The sequence below is a fragment of the Sminthopsis crassicaudata genome, chromosome 3, assembly GCF_048593235.1.
Source record: "Sminthopsis crassicaudata isolate SCR6 chromosome 3, ASM4859323v1, whole genome shotgun sequence".
Lineage (NCBI taxonomy): Eukaryota > Metazoa > Chordata > Mammalia > Dasyuromorphia > Dasyuridae > Sminthopsis > Sminthopsis crassicaudata.
The window spans coordinates 331,334,976-331,351,395 of NC_133619.1; the positions used below are offsets into that span (position 1 = coordinate 331,334,976).

General features: G+C 41.7%; 1 protein-coding gene across 4 annotated transcripts in view; it reads right to left on the reverse strand.

Annotated features, from left to right (window-relative positions):
• SEMA5B (semaphorin 5B) overlaps positions 1–16,420 on the reverse strand; it is a 202,604-nt gene that overhangs the window by 131,567 nt on the left and 54,617 nt on the right. For 3 of the 4 annotated variants that reach the window (XM_074301400.1, XM_074301399.1, XM_074301397.1), the window contains exon 1: positions 6,556–7,456. The exons of the other annotated variant lie outside the window; for it this stretch is intronic. The gene's annotated coding sequence lies outside the window, so the exon portion shown is untranslated. Of the gene's footprint in view, positions 1–6,555; positions 7,457–16,420 lie in introns of those variants that run through there. 4 annotated transcript variants of the gene reach the window in all.

Below are 16,420 nucleotides of genomic sequence, written 5' to 3' on the forward strand. Positions count from 1 at the left end.
CTCCGTTCACACAACACACTCAGGCACCCTCGCCAGAAAAAGTTTTCCATTCATTTTCAAGCTCTGCCGCAACTTTCTCTGAGTCTGGTGGATGATGCTGCATAAAACATGAGTTGGGACGGGTGGTGGGAGCTGGGGGGCAGGGAGCCCGGCAATGGGGGAGTTTGGGGAAGTGGTAAAAGAGATCAGTGGGGTGGGGGAAGGGAAAGGAAAGGAGGCTGTTTTCTCAGGCTGCATTTTCCTACAGGCTCCTTGGAGACCAGAGAAAGCCCAAGGAAAGGTCTCAGCTGGGGCTAGCCCCCTCTCTGCATCAGGCTAATGCAAGATGCTGAGTCTGAAACCAGAAAGCTGAGGGGTGACTGGTGTCTGAGTACCTCTGGGAAACCCCTGCCAAACCATTAGTGGGGGTGGAGAAGGAAAGGGTAGGACAGAATGGAGGAAGAGGAAAGGGAGAAAAGGAGGGAGAGGGGAAGAGAGAGATGGAAACACTGAAGAAGAAACAGAGATGGTGAGGGAGAGAGGAAGAGAGGTAGAGGAAGAAACAGAAGAAAAGAGGAAAACAGAAAAGAGAGACATTGAGAGAGAAATACAGAGAGAGACAGAAATAGAAGAAAAGAGAAAAACACGGAGAAAAACAGAGAAATAAAGAGAAAAAGGAAAACAGAAAGAGATGGAGAAGAAGGGAGAAAGAGGGAGAGAGAGAAAGAGAAAGAGAGAGGGAGGGAGGGAGAGAGGGAGGGAAGGAAAAAAAGAGAGAGGAAAGGAGGGAGGGAAAGAGAGATTAGGGAGAGAGAGAAAGAGAGAGAGAGAGAGAGAGAGAGAGAGAGAGAGAGAGAGAGAGAGAGAGAGAGAGAGAGAGAGAGAGAGAGAGAGAGAGAGAGAGAGAGAGAGAGAAGAAGAGAAGGGGAGAGAGAGACAGAGAGAGGGAGGGAGAAGAAAAACATATATTTGACTTGTTTCATTAAACATTTAACAAATATTTATTGTGTCTCTGATGTAAAAAGTGCTATGTGCAGATATCCTTGTCTTCCTACTTAGACTATAAGTTTGCAGAGGGCAAGGGCCATGCCTTCCAGTTCCTTGTATTCTCTCCAGGGTCTGGTCCTGCACCAGGCAATCCAGATGCTTACAGAATGAATGGAGGATTTCTTAGCCACCCCCTGGTTACACAGGATTCAGGGGTCTATGAGAGGTCTATTCTCTAGCAGGCAGGTTCTCCCTGCCAGACTGAACACAGCAATGCGCTAAATGCCAGCAGCAGGAGGGAGATGTTAGGGCATTCTGCTCCTCCTGGGATAGATGAGTTATTAAAATCTGTGGGGCACTGCTCTCACCAGAGCTTCTGAAAGGGCAGGAATGTTTGTTTTGGTAGGTGGGAGGATAACGTGGGGAAGTTCAGAACACACCAGAGAGGATTGGGGCTGAAGCTTTATGGAATTGGAATACTCTTCTCACATTTTGTTTATCCGATTACTACATCCCATACCCCAAACCCTACAAAATACTATGGGAAATATAGCCATCGTACTGCAATCAATGAAATAACCAACCATGATTCCAGAGGATCAGTGATAAAGCCTGCACCTCACTACCTGACAGAGAGGTGATGGACTCAAGATGCAGCAGGAGATATACGTTTTCATACATGACCAATGTGGGAATTTGTTTTGCACAACTCTGCATATTTATTACAAGGGTTTTGTTTTTCTTTTGATTTGAGGACGAGGGGAGGGGGAGATTGTGTCAGGTTGCCAAAAAAAGAAAAAGAAAAGAAAGAAAAGAGGGTCATTGAAGCATTTTAAAACATTCACAGAAAAGAACAGAAGGAAAGCCAGAATGAAACACAGACAAGCAGAAAGAGCCTTGAATGTTACATGTTGAAGTTATTATAGACTTAAAAGCAAAAGCAAGCTGTATTCAAGAGAGATTTGAAGTTTTGTGTACAATCTTTTTCTGTTCTACTTTGTATATGGAAATGTTGGAATTATTTAGAATATGAGGGGCTCCTTTCAATTCTGAGGGTCTGCTCCTCTCTAGCTGAGTGACCCCAGCACAGACCTTTTACCTCTCTTGAACTTCATTTTCTTCATCTGTAAAATGGGGATTGGGGGAGAAAGATGATCTTTCAGGTATATTGGGTAGTCTTCAATGTCAAGAACATTCAGAAAACCATGACCTTTAGGAAGGTAATTTGTTTTTGTGTTTTCCCTTTGCCTTCAGCTTCTAAATCAGGGGTTTGCAAGCATTTTTGTTGTCAGGGGTCCCTTGGATGAGCAGCTTGGTGAAACCCATGTATCCCTCCTCAGGATGTTTTCGAATTCAGATAATAAAACACATAGGATTATAAAGGAAACCAATTGTTTTAAAATAGTTATCAAAACAATTAAAAACAAGTTTATGAATCCCAAGTTAAGATTCAATCAGCCAAATATTCAATCCATAAACATTTATTAAGCACCCACTATGGGTGTGGCATTGTGTTGATCTAAAGTTCTATTTTCAAATTCAAATAGAAACAGATCTTTGCAGGCTGTATATTGATAGAGAAAACCACAGAGTAATATTATCTATACTGTATTACATTTTAATTTATTTTATTAAACATTTCACAATTACATTTTAATATGGTTCCTGCAGTTAGTGATTTTTATTATGACCTGCAGGCCAAGCTTGTGGAATGATATCTCTGATCTCTGGAGATTGGCTCTTTCATTAGCCCAAATTTATATTGGCTTGGTTTTAAAAATAAGCCTCTCTAGGTTGGAAAGGAGAGCCCCACTAATGGCTAATTGTAAAATGAGGAAGAGGAGGAGGAATTAACTAGGAAGCACAGTGGATAGAGCAGTAGGACTGAAATCTGGAAGCCCTGAATTCAAATCTGATTTCAGACACACTTACTAGCTAAGTAAGTCACTTAACTTCAATTTTCTCATCTGTAAAATGGGGATAATAATAGCACCTCCCTCTCAGGCTTTTTTTCTGAGACTCATATGAGAGAAAATAAAGTGTAACTTAGCACAATGTCTAGAACATAGTGGACTCCAATTTCAGCTATTAACATTCAACAATTTTATGAAACAGGGTAGGGAAGGAGGAGCAGAGAGGAGTGTATTCAGCTGCTTTTAGGCCTACTGCCTGATTTAGATGTACTGCCTAATTTTCATTAGATTCTGAGACAGGGAAAAACCTGAAGAGATTTTGGAATTTTCAAAAAATCCAGAGGATTGGGGCAGAAGTCAAGGAATCCCACTGCTTTGTAAAGTATAGAATATACTCCTACATTTTGATTATGTTGATTATTGCACTCCACAAGCTCTGTACCTGTAAGAGACATAAGCCCTGTCCAAGGCTTCCTGCTTTCCATGATTGACCACAAATTCAACAGTTTGAGATTTTATTATGGGAATGCACAAGGGGGTTAGATATCCAAAAAAAATGCTTATTCTCAGCCTTTTCACAAGAACATAGCAATGGCATCATCAAATTCCATATTTGTTCATCTATCCAACCATCTCAAAAACATGTCTTAAACATGCAAGGGACTCTATTAGGTTGAAGAGACAGAGATGAATAAGACTTACTTATTTCTCTCACAGAGCTCAAAGTCAATTAAGGGAAATGGTCTGAATCTAAGATTCCACCTATGTAGGGAACACCCCTGAACAATGCCGATTACTAATTGAAATTTGTACCTTTTCTTCAGTTTCAAGGAAGGTGCTTATTAGTTGCACTGATAGTTAACTTGTTTGTCCAGGGTCACACAGACAGTATGGATGAGAGGCAAGACCTGAAGTCAGGTCTTCCTGACTTGGAGTTTCAGTCTCAGCCACTACAAAATACTGTCTCTCACTAGTAAGAGAAACAAGAAAGCTATGTCATTTTCAGTGACAAAATTATTGGTCATGGCGAGGGGGAAGGATGATTATCCCAGTGTACGAATCAAGAAAAATGGACCATATTGGGGAAACAACTTGTGCAAGATTAAACAATTCCTGGATGCATAGAGCAGCTAAATGCCACAGAGGATAGAACCCTGGTTTTAGAGACAGAAGCTGAGTTCAAATCTGGCCTTAGACACTTATTAGCTGTGTGACCTTGGACAAGTAATTTAACCCCCCACTGCCTCAACAAGAAGCAAACAAACAACTCAACAATTCCTCAATGGAGATGTGTTCCCACTTTTCAAGAGTTAGAAAAGCTGGAGATAGGAATAAAGTGGAGGTATGAGAGTTTGGAGGTGATATAGGCAAGCTAGGGTATGACATGCAGGCATGGGATTAGGGACAAGGGAAACTTCTCAATCTTACATTTTACAAATAACACTTATCTGTAATAATAGAAAATTCACTCTTTCTGGCATATAAGTACAGATTTTTAAAAAAAATCTTTCACAGGATCATAGAACGAGACTTGGAAGGATGTTCAGAGGCCATCTGGTCCAACCCTCTATTTCACAGATGAGGAAAATGAGCTTTATTAATGTTAAAATGACTTGTCCAAGATCATGCAGATAATAAGAATTAGGTATGGGATTTGAATCCAGGCCTTTTGATCCTAGAGCCAGCATTGACTGTATAGCAAAGGCTAAGTTAGATGATGAGACAAAAGTAGGATGAGTTTTTAGATCCTGTCCAGAATATCCAAACATTCTGCTGGGCCAGATCTCCCCCAAATATACTCCCCCCTCACTTCTACTTGTTAGGATCCTTAAGTTCTTTCACCTTTTACAAGAAGCCATTGCTGATCCTCCAAGTTTTTAGAGTTCACTGTCTCCTCTTCAATTAACCCTGTATACACTTATCTGTTTATATGTTGTTCCCTACCCAGCACTCTCCCTTCCCCCCAGAAAATGAAAGTTCTTTGAAGGTAGGAATTGCCTTTCATTTAGTCTCTATCACCTAGCACAATCCCTGGCATACAGTAGGTGCTTAATAAATAAATGCCTCTTAGATTGGCTCTTCTTAAGATTTTAAATGTTCATATTCCATAAGCTCTGAGCTAGTAGCAACATTCTATCCACCTATATTTAAAACTGATCCATCCCAAGAAGCTGAAGCCCAGTGGAGGTGAAGATAAAGGGTTAACCTAACCAGTGGACTTCCTCACTCCTAATTATGATTGTTGAATTCTAAGAATATGATCATTTCCACACTAAGTCAGACAAACAGTCCACTCAGCCCTATGGTTTGTGCCTGATCCAGGCAACGAACAATGTGTGAGAAAGGATAGCAGTCCTCAGCTCTCAAAGATTAGGGTTATGTTCCAAGCAGCCTAATTCCCCCTTAAATAGGGGGTTACCCTATGAGAGAGAGCTAGAAACATTAGGATGCATACTTCCAAAAATAAAGATTGAGAAAAGCTATGAGCAGTTTAAAAAAAAATCACACAAACCGTATGGACAATGTAAGCATAGACTCATTCACCAAATCCTAGAGTATAGTGGGGGGGAGAAGGGGGGAAGGTTCTTTCAACCCCAAGGGAGGTTATTTTAGGACAAATAGAAAGGCAGAAATACTATTCACACAGTGAAGAAGAGATGTGATGAACTCATGACTTTAAGAAGTGGTACAGGCTGAAAATATAAATGGATTCCAAAATAGGTTTTGATAGATTTGTGGATGGTACAATAAAGAGCAAGCCTTTAATTATTTTAGCTGCCCCTTTCAGGATCTTCTCCAGCAACTTGTGTCCACCTTAAGGTAAATTGAGCAGAACAGCACATAGGGAGTCAGATAGAAACACTTGCTCTTTATCACCCCATGATTCTATATATGGTGAGGTAATGTTTTCTGTTGTTTCTGCTGCCCACTTCCTAATGATGCCAGTATCTTGTTGGCCTTTTGGGGCAGCAATTCATTGGACCCACATCCACAGGGAATAACCTAGAATGACTTCCAGGTCCTGTTCCTGGGCCATCACAATCTTTCTGAATAGCCCTTGGGAGGCAAGTTCAGTTGGGAGAATCAGTAAGCCTCATAATTGAAGCACACACAGGAGAGCCTTTCACTAAAGTTCCCCCAACTCCCAGCCCCCAGAAGTGGTCACTGAAGGCAGAAGGGGAGAGGGAACCCCAGAAGACAGAGATTTGGCTTCAGTAACAGGGTCACAGAGGATCCATTCCCTCCCTGTGACCCACTCCGGCCATCCTAACAAGGGGATGGAAAGAAAATCTCTTTTCAAGTCCCCTCACTTGTGCAGGGGGGTGGGGAGGACAGCCTTCTGTACCAGTCTAGTCACTCCTTCCCTCAATGGGGCCTGCTCAGCTTTGGGTCCAAAGATGTTCCAAATTCCCTCCATTAGGGGATAGTAAGAATCATAAAATCAGGAAATCACCGCATTTATGATTCGGAAGGTACCTCAGTAACCATCTAGTCCAACGCATACAAAAGGAATCTGTTCCACAGACAAATCTCAAGCATTGGGTAAGGGGGGGAGGGAGACCAATAAGTTCTCATTTGGTCCTTTTGACCAGTGGGTACCAGACATGGAATTCAGCCACCCGGGATTTTCTCCCACATGCACACACTCGGAGGGAGGAATTGAGAAAGTACTCACCAATTCATTACACATGGACTCAATCCCCGGGCACCTCAAGAACTCAAAAGGCCAGGAAGGAAATCTTATCAGAACCAACGGCAGCCAATCTGTTTGCTAAAGCGAAGAGGAACCTGCATGTTTGGTTCTCCCCGGTCCTCATTCACTTCGCTGGCAACCTCTGGGCTCCCACAGAGTACCACAATGAACTGTGAGCAGACCCCCTAGTCCAGGAGGAAATAGCAAAAGCAGTTCGGTAACACCAGAAAAAGGGCAGCGGGGCTGAGGAGGAGACAGGCATTAAGTCCCCGAAGGATGACTTAGTCCGGAGGGTCCAGCTCCTGCCGCTATCAGAGAGCAAACATCTACCTGGAAAAAACGCCCGGAGCGGCTACGCTTTGGTGAGACTAGCAGGAAGCCATCTGAGCCCAGTGTGGCAGCCAGCTCCCGTCTGGAGCTCCCGGCAGCTCCCCCAGCAGCGGCACAATGCAGCCCTCCCAAGATCAGCTCTGAACACCGCTCAGGAGTCTGGCTCCCAGAGTGAGACAAAAGCGTTTGCGAAGGCTAGAGGCGGCGGCGGCGGCGGCGGCAGCAGCAGCAGAGAGCCCCAGACACACCAATCACCGGCCCCCAAAGCCCGTCCTCCTGCTGCCCTGCCTGGAGCCTCCTTACTGACTGGCTAGCTCCCTTTGGAGTTTTCTTCAAAGACATTTGCGAATGATTTATCCTTAAAGGGAGACTCTCGGTCGTCCCTGAAATACTCTTAACTTTGACTGGATCGGAGGGTGATGGTGTAATGCTTACTCCTAGGGCGAGAGAGGACACGGATGTCAGTACTGGGTGAAAATAGAGTTTGTGTGGATAAGAGAGGATGTCCAGAAGTGTGAAGGAGAAGCAGCAGCTCTGTGTGTGTGTGTGTGTGTGTGTGTGTGTGTGTGTGTGTGTGTGTGTATGCGCGCGCGCGCGGATGTACGTGAATGGAGCTCTGGGTCTGTCTATTGTCCGTCTGATGGGGGGATGGGGGTGCTCTGGGAGTGATGGGGTCACCATTTCCTTCTCCTGCCATTGCTAGGTCGCTCCTCCGTCCCCAGAGCCTGACAATGTCAACCCCATTCTTAGCTGGCTTCTCTGTCAGCAGCAAACCCGCTTCCTCGGTTGTTTTCCCTTGTTTAATAACTTTGAAGAGGAACTATCTCATGAAAACTGTGTCTCTAAAGAGTCCCCCCATTTTCGCCAACTTCAGTTGACCATCCTAATGGTTCCTCTTTAGCAAGTGATCCAGGTCCCTCCTCCCATGTGAGAGACATCAGGACGTGGGTGGGGGGTTCGTGGATAAGACCCGAGAATACTTAGGATGGATAACCCAGCTCTGATACTCACTAGTTATAGTGTTCTTGGCAATTTTACTTTCTAGAGCCTTGGTTTTCTTTTCTGTAAAATGGAGTAATGATACCTGATGAGATTGTTGTGAAGAAAATATTTTGAAAACTTTAAGGGGCTATAGTATAGAAATGTGAACTCTTGTTATTGTTTTATTTTAATAGTATTTTATTTTTCCAAATACATGCAAGGAGTGTTTTCGTCGTTCATCTCTGCAAAACCTTGTGTTCCAATTTTTTCTCCCTCCCTTCTTCCCCCTCTGCTAGACAGCAAACAATCTAACATAGGTTAAACATGTGCAATGCTTCTAAACGTATTTCCATGTTCCTCAGAGCTCTTGTTATAATAGAGGAAACCATTAGTGGTGAGAGCATTGGCCTGGACTCCTGTTCCAGATCTTGAATTAAAATTCTGGTTCTGTCAGTTTTCAACTGTGTGATCTTTAACAAGTCATGCAACTTCTCCATATCCTAATTTTTTTCAGTTCTAAAATGGGAATAACAATACTTATATTACCCACTTCACCAGATTGTTTTAAGGAAAGCTGAAAGTATCATAGAAATGTTATATTTTATCTTCTCCCAATCCCATACTCCCACTCCAGTGAGTGGTCCAGATGAAGAACAAAATCCTTTCTTTTCTCATTCCTCTTGTCCTGTCCTGTGGTTATTCTTTTGTGTATCTGTCCAGATCTAGGAGAGGAAGAATCATTCCTATCAGTTGATAGGGTTACCAGTCAGCAGTTCTGTGAAGAGCTGGAGGTTCCTGTCTAAAAGGGGGCTTTCTGGATATTCAGGAGTGAAAACTACTTCAAGCTATATTCCTACTTCCATCTAATTGCCATGAAATGGTTTGGCAAAAAAACTAGTAACTGGGACAAAGCCATAAGCAGCAGTTTGCTGCACAGACATAACTTAAAAATAGAGGACTGGTCAGAAATCTGGATATATATCCCAAGGAGACTAAAGGCAGAGACAAGGAGTAAATAAATTCAGAATATTTACAATGGTACTCTACGATAGCAAAAACAAAGAAACAAAGTGAGTTTCCATATAGTAGGAAATGGCTGAAATAATTATATATAATGGAATGTTAATGTTCAATATGAAATGATGAATATGAAAAATTCAGAGAAATGTGAGATTTTTATGATTTTATTCAGAGTGAAATAAGCAGAACCAAGAGAAAAACACATGATGCCTACAAAATGAGAAGGAGATTAACTAAAAGGAAGCTAAACTCTCAGTAATGGGAAGGTCAGTGAAGGTACTGGAGGAATGAATAAAACAAACTGTGAGATAAAACATTCCCTCCTCCATCATAGAAGAAAGATAGGGGTCTACAAGGACAGAATCTCACATACATTGTCAGACAAAGGTTTCTGACTATAATACAGACAAAAATACTCAATACACACATATACATATATATACACCTACATATACATATATGTACATACATAGACACATATACATACATTTAATAGGAGATTGAGCTAAAGTCATAGAATATCTAACTTGGAGAGAAATTTAGAGGTTATTTAGTACATTTTTTTAAAGGTGGTTTTTTTTTTGTTTTTTTTTTTTTTTTAGTTTTTTAGTTATTTAGTACATTTCCATTTTACAGATTAAAAAAACTGACTTGTCTACAGTTACCCTGGTAGTAAATAGCAGACTTGAGATTTGAGCACAGATCTTTGACTCTAAATCTGGTTTTCTTCCTGTGTAACAATGTTTCCACATGATTCAATGGAGTTTGATCAGGGATGGAGTTTGGTTACAGTGTATTTACAACAGTATTGCAGTCTTAAGGAAGGCAGACTCGCACCCTCAGAGAGTTCTTGAATATGATCTCAGGTTGGGAGAGAGGAAAGGTGGGGGGGGGGAGGCTTTCTGTTTTCCCATCTTCCTTGCCACCTTCTTCCCCAACTCACAGAGACCATTAGTTTATTGAGGAGGGAGGAGAGAGGAGGAATCTGCTGTGTTTCTTAGGCTCTGAGTCCCCCAAAAAAGGGCCAACCTCCTAAGATTAGCTTGTGGGTTTTGACATTCTGCTCCTTCCTTGGAAGCAATTGCTAGTCACTCAACCTTAGCCCTTGCTGCCTGTGAGATGGGTAGGAAAAACCTATTTCTCTTCCCCTGTTCCTTTGCTTTGTCCGGTTTATGCCGATGGATTGCAGAAGGAAGAAGGAGCAAAGAGAGAGGGCAAGGTGCTTGGGGTGAAGGAAATAAGACAGGGATGAGTGCTTTGGTGACAGATTACAAGCCCACAGGATGCTCACGGCCAAAAGGTGATTGTCTTTAACATACCAGAGTGGATCTAAACCACTGAATTCCTAAGAAAGGGATAAAATGACCCTGGAGAGGGAAAGGAGATGTCTAGGCTGTGTCAGGTGAGCTAATTAACAGAGTGAAGGGAGGTGTGATATATGAAAGATTTAAAGCATTTTTTTTAAGACCAAAAGTCCAGATAAGCTGATTCAATGGGCAAAGACAGAAGGAATAGATAATTAGAGAGTCAGAGCTGAAAAGACAAAAAAACTAAAAGAAAAAAATGAAAACAAGGAAACCAGAACTGGAAGTGGGAGATGGAACCCAGGATGTGCCAAAGGAGATGGAGACATCTGTTCTAACAAACTCTGATGGATCTGGGTGCCCTAAAGCAGAAGAAAAAAAATGGTCAGCAGTTCCCATCCAGCAAAGCCCAGGGGGCCACTGTCTGAGTTGATGAGGCAAGTGGCTGCCATGACAGTAGCTTCAACCAGAAACCCAGGACCTTCCTTCTTCCTCCAGAGGTCAATAGGGGTCCAGTTGGAGGTAGGGAAACAAGCATTTATTAAATATTCACTATGCACCAGCCACTTTATGAATACTTCCTGATTTGATCCTCACAACAAAGTAGGTTGTAAGGTAGATGCTATTATTATTATTATTTTATAGATGAGGAAACTGAGGTCAAGAAACTTGCTTAGGGTCGCACAGTGGTAGGTGGCTAAGGCAGTTTTTGAAGTCAGGCCAGTGTTCTATTTACCTCCAATCAGTCAAAAGGGGTCCAAAGAGAGTAAGTGGAATTTAATGCCCTTGTGATCATAGTATTTAGAAAGCTGGGACAATTGAAAGATTGCCTTATGCAAGCCCCTCGTATTACAAATAAAGAAATCAAGGCTCAGAGAGATTAGGTAATGAGTCCAGAATTGCATAGATAGTGAATAGACTAGTCAGAATTTTAGTCCAGGTCATGTGATTTCCAATTTATCTCTCTTTTAACTATAACAAATAAAGTACACATGATCGTGGGTGGGGAAATAGCCAAAGGTACTATTTCTTGATATAGAATATATGCAATTTTTTTTCTTTCTGAAAATTTTATTTCTCTTTGCTATGTACATTAAAATCATTAACAAACAGGAAAATTTAAATATACAAAGAACAAAAATGATGATTGAATTTAAAACTGTAGATTTTTAAAAATCATTTTAGTTTCAATTTGTATATTAAATTTAATAGGGTAATAATATTGCCATTTGTAATGGCATAGGAACTTTTTGCTTGCATCCAGGTTAGAATATGAGTCTGTAGCCAGGAAGATCTGAATTCAAATCCAGTTCAGATATTTATCAGCTGTGACCCTTGACAAGTCACTTAACTACTGTTTGCCTCAATTTCTCCATCTGTAAAATGGAGATAATGACACCTATCTCCCAAAGCTGTTGTAAGGATCAAATGGGATAATATTTGGTAAACATTTAGCATAGTGCCTGATATTTAATAAATACATATTTCCTTCCTTCTTTGCTTCCTTTCTTCCTTCTTCCTCTATGATAACTGTTGAATTACTTGTTCATCCTAGCCTCTCACTACTCAAAAATGCCAAGAGAAAAATCCTAAGAGCCTAGGAATCAAGAATATGAAAAAGCTTCATTTGATGTAGGGTTTGTGACACCTAGAAGGGACTTCATAGTTTGATTAATTGATTGAGACAGAAAGCATTTAAAAGAAACCCCAGCAGACTGAGAGTTCCTGGACATATTAATGCTGAAAACCTGATCCAAAATGAGTGCTTAGAATTCAGCTCATCTGTGCAAAAACTGGATTCTCTCCCTCTCCCTCTCCCCTTCCCCACCAATTCCTCTGACTACAAAGATTAGCTGTGGATTTAAATTTACTATGTCTGTTGAGAGGGATTGGGAGGGGTCCTGCCAGAGAAGATAAAAGGGGGAAAGTCCAGGAACTTAGAGGTTCCAGTCTTGGAGGATCATTTTTTAAAACAAGCAGGTGACAGCATTGAAAAGTATATATAAATGGGGGGCCTGAGAGAGGGATTTTGTGATTTGAGAGCTGCCCCAAGGATAATGTCTCTTATAACAGAGACCTAAACACCAATATGGTTATTATTCGGTCAGAGGATTCCGATTCAAATCCCAGCTCTGCCTGTATTTAACTTTTGTTTCTTCAGGCAAGTGACTTCATCTGTCTAGGTTTTAGTTTCCTCCTCCACAAAAAAAAAAATGGTCTTAAATGATCTTAGAGGTCCTTTTTTGACCTCTTTCAAATGAAACATTCTTCAGTACTTAAAAGAAGCCACCCAGCTTTAATGGGGGAAAAGGGAGACAAGCATAGAGGCACCACTACCCATACCAGCAAGGTCAGTTAGATGTCAGATGCAGCCCCTTTGTCATGGAAACTCCAAAAACTCTCTCTGTTTGTCTCTCTGTCTGTCTGTCTCTCTGTCTCTCTCTCTCTTTGTCTCTCTCTGTCTTTGTCTCTGTCTCTCCCTCTTTCTCTATGCCTCTGTCTCTCTCCCCATCTCTCTGTCTTGGTCTCTCTCAACCTCTGTCTCTGTCTCTTTCCCCCAACTCTCTGTCTCTTTCTCTACTTGTCCCTCCTTCCCTCTCCTGTTCTCTCTCCTTCCTTTCCCCTTCCCTCCTTCTCTTCCCCTTCCCTCCTTCTCTTCCCCTTCCTCCTTCTCTCCCTCCCTCCCTCCCCCTCTCTGTCTCTGTCTCTTTGTCTCTCTCTTTGTCTGTCTTGTCTCTCTCTGTCTCTCTCTGATCCAGCCAACCCATAAATCTTAGCTATACGGGAGTGCTAGCTACTCTGGACCCAGCCCTGTGCTTCTCTCCACATCCTCTCTTCCCCACCCCATCCTTATTTGCCCTAGAGTCAAAAAAGACTGCAGAGCTTACTCTGAGATATAGACAAATTGAGATACAGGAAAGGGGTGAAAGGGGTGAAGAGGTGCTTGAGCTAATTCCAGGTCATCCTAACCCATGACAAGGGCACAAGATTTGTGACAGGATGTTCAACTTAAAATTGCTTACTATGTTTAAGGCTCTGTCCAGAAGGGAGAAATCTTTTGGGGATTTCATTCTTTTAAAAAATGTTTTATTGATACTATATATATATTCACCTTCACTACACAATGCTTTCCCCCTCAAGAACACTCTCCCTTACATCAAACACAATTACACAAAACAAATCAAAACATTGGTCATATTTGACAACCAATGCCTCATTCTACATTCACTATCTACTAATCTGAATGGTTCTGAGTAGTTCCATTACTGCCAACTAAAAGCAGAAGTTTTATATACCCTTTTCAGACATGTCCATCAGTTCAATAAGAGGAGCTATGTCATGGCAGCCAGGAGACACAGTGGGTAAAGCACTGGGTCTGTAATAAGGAAGACCTGAGTTCAAATCTGAACTTAGTCACTAGCTGTGTGATCCTGGATAAATCACTTAATCTCATTTGCCCCAGTTTCCTCATCTGCAAAATGAACCAGAGACAGAAATTGTATTCTAGTATCTTTGCCAAGAAAACCTTAAAGGGAATCAATCACAAAGAGTTGGATAGGACTGAAGAACAACAAAGTATGCCTTGATTTGTCAGAAAATATGAACCTCGGAGGAAATCATTTGAACAATACAAAGGTAAAATGGAGATAGAATGACTATTCAGCAACCCCACTAAGTGATTTAATCTCCTAGGAGAGTATAATAGGAGCAATGAGTTTCTATTTCTTGTTTTAAGTTATTGTCAATGCACACTTATGAGTCTTATGTTTTAAGGAGCTTTGCATGGAAGATATAAATAGCTCTTCTATACCTAATCTTTATGTCACACTGAGTAATTTTCTACATCATTTTGGGGAGAGCCTATCAGCCAAATCTAAGCTTTAAGATTTCTCAAAATGAAAAAAAAATTGACTTCTCTTTTTGGAAGCTAGGATCCCCCAAGATCAAAACCAAGTCTCGGGTGAGCCTAGAACTTGGGCCCCTTAGTGGAAGACGGTGCCCATCTCCACCTGAGACCAGGGGTTCTGTTTTGTTGTTTTGTTACCAGAAAAAAGGATTTTCTCCTCTTCCTTCCCCTCCCCCTATCTCCTCTCATTTTCCCTTCTCTTCTATCTCCTTTTATCTTTCCCTTCCTTCTTCCTTCCCCTCCTCTCTTTTTTCCTTCCATTATTTCCCTGTTTTTCCTCAGCTCTCTCTCTCTCCATTTTCCTTTTCTTCTCAGAAAGTCAGAGCCCAGAAGGAACCTTAGAGAGTATTCCATCCAACCCCCTCTTTTTTAAAGAAAGAAAATCTATTTTCCTCATTGCTGACCCTGAGAGGGGAAGTGACTTTCTCATGATTACATTAACTAGTTTTCCACCTTCTGGACTCTATTTCCTCTCAGTCTGGAATGAAGAGGGTGAAAAATGGTCACGGAAAGATTTTTAGATTTGGTGGAAAGATTGAGAAAGACCATTCCCCAGGTCTTCCCCAAAAAACATTCCCCAGGACCTCTAGCTGCTGATGTCCACCCCTCCAAAACTGTCTCCCACCTACTCTCTTTACATGGTCTTTCCCATTAGAACATGAGCACCTTGAAGGTAAACAATGCTCTTCTGTTCTTTGAATATCCAACATATAGCACTTGGGACACAGTAAAAGCTAATAAACATTTTTTGATTGAATATTCTGGATTGATTAGATGATTTTTCACATCAGCTCTACTGGAACAGGATATAAACTAGTGCTAGCTGCTCTCTCTTCCTATTCCTTTTTGTCTTCCTCTCCTCTCTCTTCTCCCTCTCATTCCTTTATTTTTCACTCTTTCCTTCTCCATATTTTTATCTCTTGCCTTCCTCTTCTTCTCTCTCCATCTCCCTCTCCCTCTCCCTCTCCTTTTGCCTTTCCCTCTCCCTCTCTCTCCCTCTCTCCCTCTTGTCTCTTTCCACCCCCTCTCCCTTTCCTTCTCCTTTTCCCTTTCCCTCTCCCTTTCCCTCTCCCCCTCCCCCCTGCCACTTCCTCTCTTCCATTTTTTTTTCTCTCTCACCCTCCCTCCCATCTTCTCTCTTGGTAGCAAAGGTGTCCTTTCCCTGAAAAATGCTCAAGCCTTATTTCATTTGGAAATGAAAGCTCTAGATCACTGTCCACGTGGTGCAGATAACAAAGACTCTAGCAGCCATAGAGTTAGAAGACCTGGCTTTGAACTTCCCAATCCACCTCTGGGCCTCTTTATATGATCCCTTCCTCTAGACCACATAAATGGGAGTATCCCAGCTTAATTGTATGGGAGGAAGGTTAGCCAGCCTCTCTTAATGGTCTACCCCCCCAGATTGTCTGAGAAGGGATTCTATTCACCCTTAGTCTTTTTGTTGTGATTTGAGACTCCATATTTCTTCGTGCTTTGGGGGAAGATGGAAAGGTTAGCTATAATCTTCTTTCAACCCACATTTCACCAAATTTAATCATCTATGTTCCTTTACCTCCCCCCTCTGTCTATATCTCAGTCCTCCTTCTCCCAACAGCCTCTTTTATTTATTTTTTTCTTTTTAATATCCCCTGAATTTAGTGGGTTGATAACTGGACAAGTCACACATGTACAAAGTCCAACTTGCATGATTCTAAATCAAGAGGCTGGAGTCTGGAGGGCAGGAAGGGTAGGAGGCACTTTAGGTCCTGATTAATACAAATAATGAGTCCCCCTGAAGTGGTCACATATATTTGAATTCACACTATTCTAAGTTATAATTGGTTCCAGCCTATTGGAAATGTGCAGTGCAAATTCAAGTAAAACAACCACTTCAGGGGATTCATTATCTACATTAATCAAAACCTAGCTGTACTGGCTTTTCAGGGAAGTACAGAGCTAGAGCTCTAGTAGCCTGCCCCATCCAGCAATGAGTTGAGTGAGCACTATCAGTCATGGTATAGCCTCCTTTTAGTCACAAAATTCAGAGATTAGAGCTGGGCTGAGATGGACAAGATGACAACTGAGGGACCCAGAAGGTCTAAAGTGTCCCGCTTCTTGATGGTGTCAGTCCAAGTCTAGTTCAGGGAGCTTATGCAGGGGAGTGAACAGAGATGGAAGATGGAGGAAACAGAAAAAAGGAAATAAGTATTAATTAAGTAATAACACTATTAATATGTCCAGGACCAATGCTAAATGCTTTACAAATATTATCCCTTTTAGTCCTCCCAACAACCATAGGTAGGTGATACATTATGGCATTTTATAG